The sequence below is a fragment of the Myripristis murdjan genome, chromosome 7, assembly GCF_902150065.1.
Source record: "Myripristis murdjan chromosome 7, fMyrMur1.1, whole genome shotgun sequence".
NCBI lineage: Eukaryota > Metazoa > Chordata > Actinopteri > Holocentriformes > Holocentridae > Myripristis > Myripristis murdjan.
The window spans coordinates 85001-96452 of record NC_043986.1 but is presented as its reverse complement, the minus strand read 5'-3'; the positions used below and the strand labels follow the sequence as shown (position 1 = coordinate 96452).

The 11452-nt window shown below is 50.3% G+C and overlaps 1 protein-coding gene and 1 long non-coding RNA gene across 2 annotated transcripts in view; one reads left to right on the top strand and one right to left on the bottom strand.

Annotated features, from left to right (window-relative positions):
- Nucleotides 1-292: 292 nt before the first annotated feature.
- On the bottom strand, nucleotides 293-4525 carry LOC115361720 (uncharacterized). The gene is made up of 3 exons (XR_003928440.1): nucleotides 4396-4525; nucleotides 1228-1420; nucleotides 293-942 (listed from the first exon to the last, which is right to left on the bottom strand). It is a non-coding gene; the product is annotated as an uncharacterized LOC115361720 (long non-coding RNA).
- A 127-nt stretch (nucleotides 4526-4652) lies between these two features.
- Nucleotides 4653-11452, top strand: part of ccdc120a (coiled-coil domain containing 120a) — a 46972-nt gene continuing 40172 nt past the window's right edge. The window contains exon 1 of the mRNA XM_030055304.1: nucleotides 4653-4686. The gene's annotated coding sequence lies outside the window, so the exon portion shown is untranslated. The remainder of the gene's footprint in view (nucleotides 4687-11452) is intronic.

The window sequence follows — 11452 nt, the reverse complement described above, 5'->3', positions numbered from 1 at the left end:
GTGGCTGATCAGTCCGCTGATACACACAAGACCAAGGAACCAAAACAGCTGCAAAACCAAAGCAGCAGTTTGCTCTGATCAGCTGATCAGCTACAGAACGCAAAACAAATCATCAAACAAACATCTGACTTTAATACATCAAACCAAATCAAATATTACAACCGCCCCATAATACACGCTACACATGGAGAACGGGTAGCGTGTTCAGCTTGGGTCGCTGACCACGCCCCGGGACGCTGGACACGCCCCGGGACGCTGGACACGCCCCGGGACGCTGGACACGCCCCCAGGTGAGCAGGAGGTCCAATCGGTTTGCTCTGAACGAGCATTCACACTGATTATGGATCCCACTGGGGTTCTGGGTGTGCCATGCCCACAAGTGGTTGGCTGTAAGATGTAATGTCTTGCCCAGAACTCTGGTGGGGTTCATAATAACAGGGACATCTGGCACACAGGTGCATGCTGGGATGGCGTGTTTCAGTGCCTCTGCATGTTTGCCTTAAACTCTTGTTTTAATTCACGTAGAAATGAATAATCCCAACATTTACAGCGATATGATTATAGAAATACTTACAAAATAAGACTCATAAATATCAAAAAGAAGGAACAAAGAAAAAACTGAGTGTCGTAGTTTGTTAGCCAGAGCAAATCATCCCAAACACAAACACCAAGAAGAGAGGAGCGGATTATTACCACTTTTCACCTCAAACTAAAAACACAAACTAAATGAATAATCCCAACATTTCCAGTATAAAGATACAAACACAAGAACACGAGTGAGGAGAACCAAAGAGGAACAGCCAACATTTTAACAGATGAAACACAAATAAAAACAAGCAAACGATCGCACTCCGTTTTATTCTTGATTTTGATGGAGTCGGTGAGAGCGACCCAGCGCCGGCAGGCGGAGCTCTGCTGCCGCGATCAGCTGATCAGAGGAACCTACAGGAACAGGAACACAGCACCTTTTTTTTTTATTTTTTGTTTTTACTGTGTTGCTCTGATGACAAGTTCATCTCTCCAGGCAACTGCTTCTTTCAAGAAAACTGCTCTTTTCATTTTTTTCTATCGATTAATGAATGGAATGGAATAATAATGGAATAATGGAATAATGAACAAACAAATAAACAAATAAATAAACTCAAACTCGGTAACAACGATAAAAAGAGCAACAGTAAGAAAAAGAGAAGGGGGGTGGGGGGGTAGAGTAATATAATTCAGGTTTACATGGATTCAGGTGGAGCGGGCCTGAAGCGGCAGCATGTCCTCTGCCAGGTGATGAAGGTGAGCCTTAGGGTTAGCTGTCCCAGCTCAGGCCGGCCCAGCTCAGGCCGTCCCATGTGGCGCTGACGGAGGCCCGGGGCCCCGTGGCGCTGACGGAGGCCCGGGGCCCCGCGGCAGGGAGGCTGCTGCCCAGCTCCTATAAAACACATTACAGGAAGAATGTGAACGTCGGCTTCGTTAACGTTTTAATGTCACCTCCCTCCTCGGGGCGGCACAGCCAGCACGTCAGAGAGGGCGTGGCCAGAGGAGGCGCAGATTCCACAGCTTACCCCGGGACGTTCGGTTCTCCACTGGATGAGTTGGGACGTTCCTCATGGGCGTAGCGGACGCGGGGGACACGGCGGACATGTCCCCCACACTTCCTGTATCTGTGCCCTCCGTCCCCCGCACGTTAACAGCCATTATGATAAATCAGTCAACAGACCTCTGAACAGTTTGTCCCCCTCACTTCTAAAACGATGGCTCCGCCCCTGACGCTCCGGCCCTGACGCTCCGGCCCCTGACGCTCCGGCCCCTGACGCTCCGCCCCTGACGCTCCGCCCCTGACGCTCCGGCCCCTGACGCTCCGGCCCTGATGCTCCGCCCCTGACGCTCCGGCCCCTGACGCTCCGGCCCCTGACGCTCCGCCCCTGACGCTCCGCCCCTGACGCTCCGCCCCTGACGCTCCGGCAGGCGATCCTGCGACTCCCACAGCGTTTTCCACTTCACCTCAAAAAGCTTCATGCAGGTTTTCTCTGCCTCCTTCAGGAACCCGTAAAAAAACAGGAACCGGCGCTTTGCCACGTCCAAATCCTCTGACGTGAACAGCCACGCCCCTGCAGGAAGCAGGAAACAGGAAGCAGGAAACAGGAAACAGGAAACAGGAAACAGGAAGCAGGAAGCAGCTGCTTCACATCAACAGGATCAGTGACTAAAAGATTCACTGATAAAAATCCAAACCTGTCGATTTTCACAGGAGCCGCCCTGCTTTAACAAAGAGCTCTCTGATTGGCTGTTTGGCTTCAACCAATCAGAAGAGAAAGAGAAACTGGCGTCACGCTCGTTCTGATTGGTTGAACACATTCGGAGCAGGAGAGTGTAAATGAGGGCCGACGTCAGTGTGAACCTGCTGCCCCCTGCTGGTAACATGACCGGCTAATCTGGTGTTAGCATGACCGGCTAATCTGCTGGTAGCATGACCGGCTAATCTGCTGTTAGCATGACCGGCTAATCTGCTGTTAGCATGACCGGCTAATCTGCTGTTAGCATGACCGGCTAATCTGCTGGTAGCATGACCGGCTAATCTGGTGTTAGCATGACCGGCTAATCTGCTGGTAGCATGACCGGCTAATCTGGTGTCTGGAGGAATAAATGAAATCACTGATTCTTGAGAATTTGGATAAATCATGTCCCACTAAGAAAAATGCTATTTCTGCTGGAAATGTACAACATTTTAATGAATAAAAAGAATCAGGGGCATCATCAGGGGGTCCTTTGCACATTTGTAAGGTTCTTTTATAGGTTTATTTTTAATTTGTATTAATTTAATGATTATATGTTGGCCCATGGCCTACAAAACCAGTTGTCCTCAGATAGGAGATAATCATTTCAACTTGATTAAAACAACAAAAAGTAATAATTTCATTGAATAATATCTTTACCACATGAAAGAGTACATCATAATATGTATTAAAAACTACAAACGATGGGTTTTGAACAATATTTACTATTATTTTGTGGTTGCTCAAAATGTGTCCCAGATATTCGTCACCACCGTCAGATATTTATTTAAAAAATAATAATAAAAAAACTACAAGGTCAATTACATTCCTGAGGATCCCTTTTCAAGCCTTCAGCTCTACTGCATGCTTCAAGACCGCTCAGGCTCCTGGAAGTTTGCTATTTTCTCTTAAATCTCTTCATATGTTTGGACACTGCTACTGTCACAACCATAACATGTCAACACCGTCACTTCTGTATAAAAAATATTAGATTAGATTATGGAATAAATGTATACTTTTTAAGAAGAGGTCTGATGCAGGTAGCAACAGGGTGAAAACAAGCTGGCTAATGTGAACAACTCATGCTGATCATGTGAAAGAGCAGGTTTTTGTCTCCACCGTCAGACGTCACCACCGTCAGGTTTTCTGTGTGACGGTGATGACTGAAGTCTGAAAAATGCTTATAACAGAGCTCAGGATTCTTATTTTTTGTACCAAATAGTTAAATAAAGTTGTTAAGCAAGAAGCCATTGACTTGAGTGGAATAAATTTTGGAAATGTATGTTTTAATGAGGCCACTGTCACCACCGTCAGAGGCAGTTATATTGGTTTTAAATGAATATGCTTACAATATGTTTCTTTGGTGCTGCTGAGTTATTAAAGTATTAGTCTCTTTAATACAAAAATATATTTTTCAAATTAAAAAAAAAAAAACATTACGGTGACGGTGTTGACAAAAACAAAGTAGCCTAATAACTGGAAAAACCTATTTTATGAAAAAAATTCAAAATGAGGAGGTTGTACCGGTACATTGCTGAACAGCCAAGACCTTGGCCTATAATGATAAACCTTCAGATTTTGTCATTTAACTCACTTTTTTTTTTTTTTTCAAAATTAAAACCTGTTTTATCCAAATTCCCAAGAATCAGTGAAACGTGTGTGTGTGTGTGTGTGTGTGTGCGCGCGTGCGTGCGCGCGTGCGTGTGTGTGTGTGTGTGTGCTGAGCAGCAGCGCCCCCCACAGGCTGGTCAGCAGAACTGATAAACAATATAACATATTGTGATGAACATGATAAAGACATAAACAGACAAATCAAACAGCTGAATAAAGGGAGCGTGCGGGGTCAGAGGTCATTATGACGTCATTTATTTATCAGTGATTGATCAATCAAAGATGTTTTTATTATTATTATTATAGTTGTTTGTTTGTTTGTTTATTTATAACAGTTATAATGGAGTAAAAGACAAATCCCAAAGAGCTCAGCTGTGTGTGTGTGTGTGTGTGTGTGTGTGTGTGTGTGTGTGTGTGTGTGTGTGTGTGTGTGTGTGTGTGTGTGTGTGTGCTGCTGATGGAGCGCAGCTTCAGTCAGACTGAGGAGCGGCTGCTGGCTGAGGAGGAGGAGGAGGCTCACCGTGAGGAGGCTGATCGGTGACTGATGGAGCAGATCAGTTTTCCGATCAGAGGATTATCGATCCGCGGACAGGCTCAGCTGGCTCGAGCGCGCGGCGGCGGCGACAATCAACCGATCAATCAGCTAATCGATTCCAGCCGATGTGAAAGACACAGCGCGAGACAATCAGCCGCAGGCAGCGGGTCGTGACGTCACAGCGTCCATCATGTGTTGAAATGTGATCAACATGTCGCGAGCACGAATCCCACCGGGACCTGAGCGCGGAGGCTGCGAGGCGTGCACGTGAAGCAGGTAGGACACACACACACACACACACACACACACACACACACACACACACACACACACACACACACACACTGAACAACAATAACAGGTCTGACCCAGCCCTGCCGCACCAGCCTCCGGTCACTTTTCACGCTGTTTATCTGCTGCGGCGGGGCGGCAAGAAACCCGTGTGTGTGTGTGTGTGTGTGTGTGTGTGTGTGTGTGTGTGTGTGTGTTTGTGTGGTACTGACATGTGAACCTGCTTTCTGTCGGTTCCTCTGCTCTGAGACACGCGGCGCGGCAGGGCGCGGCGCGGCAGGGCGCGGCGCGGCAGGGTGCGGCAGGGCGCGGCAGGGCGCGGCGCGGCGCGGCGGAAGCTGCTGCTGAAAGTTGAGGTTTAATCGCAGAGAGCAGAGCCTCAGACAGGTTTCATCACGTGACCAACTTGTCTGCTGAGCAGCACGAGACCATCAAACTGACACACGTCTCAGTGCGCGCGCGTGCGCGTGCCTGCGTGTGCGTGTGTGTGTGTGTGTGTGTGTGTGTGTGTGTGTGTGTGTGTGTGTGTGTGTTAACCTGACAGATTCAGACAGCTGGTCTGTTAGTTGGTGTTGTTGGTTACCATGGAGACGGGGTCAGCAGGTGGGTTCCTCTGCAGAACCCTGCAGGCCGCTGGGAAGAACCTGAGAGACATTTTTCTTTATTGTGGCTCGACCAATCAGAGGCTGAGGAACCCTAAGCCTGTTCCACAGACAGGCAGAGAGACAGACAGGCAGGCAGAGAGACAGACAGGCAGACAGAGAGAGAGACAGGTAGGCAGAGAGACAGACAGACAGGCAGACAGGTAGGCAGGCAGAGAGAGACACAGGCAGACAGAGAGAGAGACAGGCAGACAGACAGGCAGGTAGAGAGAGAGAGACAGGCAGACAGACAGACAGACAGGTAGGCAGGCAGAGAGACAGACAGGCATCATCTTCATGTGATGTCAAAGCAGGAAGTGTTTACACTCAGCTGCCCCCCCCCCTCCCCTCCCCCCCCCCCCCACCTTAAACTGTTCATTCATCTAATGAATCACAAACCTCACAAGTGTGTGTGTGTGTGTGTGTGTGTGTGTGTGTGTGTGTGTGTGTGTGTGTGAGTGTGAGTGTTGCTTTAAGCAGCTTCATGGATTCTTGGTTTGTTTTCTCACACAGTCAGACAGACAGGGAGCTCATCCAGCCTGACAGAACATAACATAACATGACATAATATAATATAATATTTGTGTTCCTCTGTGGAGGTGTTCCTCTGTGGAGGTGTTCCTCCTGGTGGAGGCGTTCCTCCTGGTGGAGGTGTTCCTCTGTGGAGGTGTTCCTCCTGGTGGAGGCGTTCCTCTGTGGAGGTGTTCCTCCTGGTGGAGGTGTTTCTCCTGGTGGAGGCGTTCCTCCTGGTGGAGGTGTTCCTCCTGGTGGAGGTGTTCCTCTGTGGAGGTGTTCCTCCTGGTGGAGGCGTTCCTCTGTGGAGGTGTTCCTCTGTGGAGGCTTTCCTCCTGGTGGAGGTGTTCCTCTGTGGAGGTGTTCTGGGCACGTCCAGCTTGGAGGAGACCCGCGGCAGACCAGGTGAGGCAGGCTGGGCCAGGTGAGGCAGGCTGGGCCAGGTGAGGCAGGCTGGGCCAGGTGAGACAGGCTGGGCCAGGTGAGACAGGCTGGGTCAGGTGAGGCAGGCTGGGCCAGGTGAGACAGGCTGGGCCAGGTGAGGCAGGCTGGGCCAGGTGAGGCAGGCTGAGTCTGGAGGCACAGGGAAAAATCCGGAGTTACAAAAGTCAAAGTTTCAAATAAAGCAAACAGGCATGTAGGAGCTGAGTTAGCACGCATGGCAAACGACCAACTGGTGGAGTGTGGAGCTCTGAACCGGCTCATATACTGTAGCAGGGTGGAGGTAAGTGGAGATGCAGGTGAGTGAAGGGACAGGTGAGGGAGATGAGGGTTAGGGTTAGGGTATCTCTGTTGGGGGGAACCCTGTATCTCTGTTAGAGGGGGGAACCCTGTATCTCTGTTAGAGGGGAACCCTGTATCTCTGTTAGAGGGGGAACCCTGTATCTCTGTTGGGGGGAACCCTGTATCTCTGTTAGAGGGGAACCCTGTATCTCTGTTAGAGGGGGAACCCTGTATCTCTGTTAGGGGGGAACCCTGTATCTCTGTTAGAGGGGAACCCTGTATCTCTGTTGGGGGGAACCCTGTATCTCTGTTAGAGGGGGAACCCTGTATCTCTGTTAGAGGGGAACCCTGTATCTCTGTTGGGGGGAACCCTGTATCTCTGTTGGGGGGAACCCTGTATCTCTGTTAGAGGGGGAACCCTGTATCTCTGTTAGAGGGGAACCCTGTATCTCTGTTAGAGGGGGAACCCTGTATCTCTGTTAGAGGGGGAACCCTGTATCTCTGTTAGAGGGGGGAACCCTGTATCTGTGTTAGAGGGGGAACCCTGTATCTCTGTTGGGGGGAACCCTGTATCTCTGTTAGAGGGGGAACCCTGTATCTCTGTTAGAGGGGGAACCCTGTATCTCTGTTGAGGGGAACCCTGTATCTCTGTTAGAGGGGGAACCCTGTATCTCTGTTGAGGGGAACCCTGTATCTCTGTTAGAGGGGGAACCCTGTATCTCTGTTGGGGGGAACCCTGTATCTCTGTTAGAGGGGGAACCCTGTATCTCTGTTAGAGGGGGAACCCTGTATCTCTGTTAGAGGGGAACCCTGTATCTCTGTTAGAGGGGGAACCCTGTATCTCTGTTAGAGGGGGAACCCTGTATCTCTGTTAGAGGGGGGAACCCTGTATCTCTGTTAGAGGGGGAACCCTGTATCTCTGTTGGGGGGAACCCTGTATCTCTGTTAGAGGGGGAACCCTGTATCTCTGTTAGAGGGGGAACCCTGTATCTCTGTTGAGGGGAACCCTGTATCTCTGTTAGAGGGGGAACCCTGTATCTCTGTTGAGGGGAACCCTGTATCTCTGTTAGAGGGGGAACCCTGTATCTCTGTTGGGGGGAACCCTGTATCTCTGTTAGAGGGGGAACCCTGTATCTCTGTTGGGGGGAACCCTGTATCTTTGTTAGAGGGGGAACCCTGTATCTCTGTTAGAGGGGGAACCCTGTATCTCTGTTGGGGGGAACCCTGTATCTCTGTTAGAGGGGGAACCCTGTATCTCTGTTGGGGGGAACCCTATATCTCTGTTAGAGGGGGAACCCTGTATCTCTGTTAGAGGGGGAACCCTGTATCTCTGTTGGGGGGAACCCTGTATCTCTGTTAGAGGGGGAACCCTGTATCTCTGTTGGGGGGAACCCTGTATCTCTGTTGGGGGGAACCCTATATCTCTGTTAGAGGGGGAACCCTGTATCTCTGTTGGGGGGAACTCTGTATCTCTGTTATAGGGGGAACCCTGTATCTCTGTTGGGGGGAACCCTGTATCTCTGTTTGGGGGAACCCTGTATCTATGTTAGAGGGGGGAACCCCGTATCTCTGTTGGGGGGAACCCTGTATCTCTGTTAGAGGGGGAACCCTGTATCTCTGTTAGAGGGGGAACCCTGTATCTCTGTTAGGGGGGGGAACCCTGTATCTCTGTTAGGGGGGGGGGACCCTGTATCTCTGTTAGAGGGGGAACCCTGTATCTCTGTTAGGGGGGGGAACCCTGTGGTTCGATGGCAGCTGCTGAGAACTCGGCCGGGTCACAGAGCCTCAGGATGATGTTCTGCTGCTGGTTCATGGTTCTGTTTTGGTGAAGCCGTTCAGATTTTAATGATGAGGTCAGACTCTTGTGACCACGTGGCATCACGACGCCACAGAACACTCAGAACCACAGAGGTAAAAAATAATAAGAGCAGAATTTGTTCAGTAGAACCAGAAGACCTGAGACCACGGAGAAAACAAGCTGGTCTTCCACAGACAGTATTATAGAAAATACCTGCATGAGGTTTTCATGATGAATGACAGCAGGAGCTTTGAAGGAGGTGGAACAAAAGAGAACCTCCTCTGTTTCTTTGTGTTTATCTCAAGAGTGTTGTCGTCTCTCTGTTCTAAAAGAACATGGACGTGCCGTGTCAGCGCAGGTCAATCGCACAGATATTAAAGCTGATCATCAGAGAACGTGACGATGGATCGATCAGGTCTGTGCGACCGTTACCACACAGACACACGACTCACACAGGCCTGAAGACTTCACATTTAACTATGTATCTATGTATGTTATATATGTATGTATGTATGTATGTATGCATGTATGTATATATGTTATGTATGTATGTTATGTATGTATGTATGTATGTTATATATGTATGTAATGTATGTATGCATGTATGTATGATGTATGTATGTATGTATGTATGTAATGTATGTATGTATGTATGTATGTATGTATGTATGTATGTATTTTATATATGTATGTATGTATGTATGTATGTATGTGAGGTCTCAGGGCTGTGTGTGGGACATGGCATCTGCAGTTCAGGGGCCCCACAGGGAACAGTCCTGGTCCCGTTCATGTTCACCCTCCATACTGCAGGCTCCTCCCAAAGCTCACCTGTCACCTGCACAGGTTCTCTGATGACTCTGCGTTTGTTGGTCTCATCGCTCGTGGTGACGACAGCTGAACACAGAGCTGACACTGGGTTTTGTGGATTGGTGCCGGCAGAACTGCCTCCAGATCAACACATGGAAGACTGAGGAGCTGAAGGTGCAGGAACCCCCCTCCCCCTCCCCCCAGACACCTGTGAACATCTGGGGAACGGACACTGAGATAGTGACATCTTACAGGTACCTGGGTGCTCACCTGAACAATACCCTGGAGCGGACAGACGATACGATGTCCCTTTACAGAAAGTCCAGAGCAGGCTGCACCTGCTGAGGAGGCTGCACCTGCTGAGGAGGCTGCACCTGCTGAGGAGGCTGCACCTGCTGAGGAGGCTGCACCTGCGGAGCAGGCTGCACCTGCTGAGGAGGCTGCACCTGCTGAGGAGGCTGCACCTGCGGAGGAGGCTGCACCTGCTGAGGAGGCTGCACCTGCTGAGGAGGCTACACCTGCTGAGGAGGCTGCACCTGCGGAGGAGGCTACACCTGCTGAGGAGGCTGCACCTGCTGAGGAGGCTGCACCTGCTGAGGAGGCTGCACCTGCTGAGGAGGCTGCACCTGCTGAGGAGGCTGCACCTGCGGAGGAGGCTGCACCTGCTGAGGAGGCTGCACCTGCTGAGGAGGCTACACCTGCGGAGGAGGCTGCACCTGCGGAGGAGGCTACACCTGCTGAGGAGGCTACACCTGCTGAGCAGGCTACACCTGCTGAGGAGGCTACACCTGCTGAGCAGGCTGCACCTGCGGAGGAGGCTGCACCTGCTGAGGAGGCTGCACCTGCTGAGGAGGCTACACCTGCTGAGGAGGCTGCACCTGCTGAGCAGGCTGCACCTGCGGAGGAGGCTGCACCTGTGGAGGAGGCTGCACCTGCGGAGGAGGCTGCACCTGCGGAGGAGGCTGAGCTCCTGTAGTGGCCTCAGCCAAGGAGGATGAAGGCCAAGCTGACATCCCTGATGGAGCAGAACTCCCAGGCCAGGCTCAGCACTGTGACCCCCTGCAGAGCTCCTCCAGCCTCACACTGCTCCTCCTCCTCCTCCTCCTCCTCCTCCAGCCTCACACTGCTCCTCCTCCTCCTCCTCCTCCTCCTCCAGCCTCACACTGCTCCTCCTCCTCCTCCTCCTCCTCCTCCAGCCTCACACTGCTCCTTCTCCTCCTCCTCCTCCTCCTCCTCCTCCTCCTCCTCCTCCTCCTCCTCCTCCTCCTCCAGCCTCACACTGCTCCTCCTGAGGCTCGAGGAGGAGTCACATCACAGCTCCTTCCTTTGCAGTCCGAGCTGCTGCCAGGAGAGCATCTGCACACACACACACACACACACACACACACACACACACACACACACACACACATGACCTGTGCAGCACTGATCATGCAGCATTCAGTTATTCTTTATTCTGTGTCTTATTTATTTCTCCTTCTTTCTATATTTCTTCTGTCTTTAGTTATTGTTGCTGCTGCAGCTGTGAACCTCCCTGTGGTGGGACTGATGAAGGCTTATCTTATCTTATCTTATCTTACCTTATCTTATCTTATCTTATCTTATCTTATCTTATCTTATCTTATCTTAAGATCGTCTTTATTGTCCACAGATGTGGAAATGAACCCATCACAATAAAAGCCCGGCTCACACACAGTGCAGAGCGCAGTGAGGAGGTTCCAGTGCGGCTCAGTTACTGCATTTGTGATGAAAGACTTTCTGTAAATGTTGTTGGCTGCTGCAGCGGCTCGGCAGCGCCTCCCGGGGGCAGGTTGATGGTAGTGGTTCAATAGTTTGGTTAGTTAGCAACTGATTTTTTATTTTAGTTAGACACTTTCACAGAATAGTTTCACAGAAGAGACGCTTTGATGAATGTGGTCGTTCAAAATGTCTTCAGTGGCAGACATGCTGCGTGTGTGTGTGTGTGTGTGTGTGTGTGTGTGTGTGTGTGTGTGTGTCTAAATGAAGAGTCAGAACGGTGGTAAATGTTGTTGGTTCTTCAGAGAACGTTCTGTTCATGAAGATGTCGGTTCTGCTCTGAAGTGCCTTTGAGCAACGTGTTGGAGCAGACCTGCTGCTGTTTGTTTGAAGGTTATTTGGTGACTCTGGTTGTTTCATCTGGACGAATGAAATGAAATGAAATGAAATGAAACTGAAAACAAAAACAAAAACAAAATGTGAATGAAAACGAGGCGGAGCTGAACAGAGAACTGCAGTTATTTAATAACCA